Source organism: Rosa chinensis, chromosome 6, assembly GCF_002994745.2.
Source record: "Rosa chinensis cultivar Old Blush chromosome 6, RchiOBHm-V2, whole genome shotgun sequence".
Classification (NCBI taxonomy): domain Eukaryota; kingdom Viridiplantae; phylum Streptophyta; class Magnoliopsida; order Rosales; family Rosaceae; genus Rosa; species Rosa chinensis.
Window position 1 is genome coordinate 33,860,036 of NC_037093.1, and position 1,827 is coordinate 33,861,862.

The window sequence follows — 1,827 nt, forward strand, 5'->3', positions numbered from 1 at the left end:
CGATGAGAAGCTCCTTCGCCACCTCCGCAAGATGAACCATCTCGCCCACCACGACTACGAGGGTCACGTGCCATTATCTCAGATACCCAACCTCAATCACCTAACTCTTTCATATCGCCTTCCCCGAACCATTCTGCGAAATTTTAAAGCACAATCTCCCTTGACACAACACCGAGACTTCCGCCCAACCTAGGACCCACCTCCCCCGACGACTAACCAAACCTACAACGACCCAGCGCCCGCCGATGAACCTCACCCCGATATACCATTCACACTAAACCAAACCTCCCTAAGACAGAAACCCAGGAAAGGCCAAGAGAGCGTACATGTTCACTCCTCCAATCGAATATAGAGACAACGACGCCCACAACACAAAAATTTTGACCACCTCCTGACAGTTCCAAGCCCTCCGCACACCAGTGGCTCCAACTCTACCCAATTCTTATCTCAATCTCCAACAAAAAAAAAAACTATGAATAGTAACCATCTCCATATCTCCCTCTGTCCTTATATAGAGACCACGAGAGTACAGGGATCGTTGGACGTGCAAGGATGACGACCCCAGATCTCACCACGTGTCCGACATTTCTAAGCATTACAGGGGTCGTGCGCCGTCGCCTTGGCTCCCTACCACTAAGCCATTATTACACGTTACAGACACCAGAACACCGAACTCCCCGGACAAGACAACTGAATAACGGCAACACAAGTGTCACCAGGGCATAAAGTATGCGCCAAAAGACGCATGAAACCCTACCACTAATTCGCGAGAGCCACACAACACCAAATACGAGTACAATCTCCTCACCTCAGCCAAGACTCCTCTTAAGTGGGGACTTGGGGGACTGGGAGTAATGGTTGTACGGAAGCCACGTGGCATGAACTCGCCTTGCACTCCCGATACTTTTACCAAAGACAAACTCCCCACCTAAGAGAACTCTTGACCGGGGACTTGTTGGTATACACATACCTCCCAGGCATAAGTATCGGAAGCACAAGACTCGTATCGCCAATACACAAGCGAGCTAAGCTCCCAGCCAAGGGTTCCCAGCCAAGCGAGCTAACCCCGAACGTCCCACACCGAAAGAAACAGAACCAAGCTCCCACAAATCTGCTACATTAAGGTCATCTTCAATAACCCAAAGAGGTAACCGTTTACTATCGCTTTCTATTATCATTATCTTTTAACGATACTGACTAATGCATCGGAGTGTTGAAGGCCGGTACACCCTGTCTTCCCTCTGACTTTCTTCTGTTTTGCAGTTAAGCGTGACCAATAGCGATAGTAACGGATCGATACACCCTGTGTTTAGCTGGATCAGACCCCTCTCGATACAACTGAAACAGAGCATGTCGATACGAGTTCGTGGACATGCAGAACGCGGAAATCAAAGTTCGTATGAAGAAGTTATGGCCATTGGAAAAAGTTTTCATTTTGGTTAAATAGGAAAATTTTAGGAAAATATCAGAGTTTCCCTTTTCAGAAATATTTTCTCTCTCTTCTCCCTCTAGCCCGCGCACAGCTCTCCACTTCGCCAGCTTAGTTCTGCACCATTCGACCACCATAGGACGTCAAACAAAGTGGGTTTTCTTCACCTCAACCTCCTCTACAAGTCTGTGGAAGTGGTTTTTCACGATTCGAGCCGTAGGAATAGCAGCAAGGCCGAGAAACCACCACGGCGAAGCTGAAATCACCTTCATCAAAACTGGAGATTTCGCCCACCTTTGCCGGTGATTCTTGAGATCTTTTGGAGTCCAGAGGACGTAGATGTTTCTCCCCAAGGTGGCTTGCAACGATTCAAAGTGTGGAGGTTGAATTTTGGAATT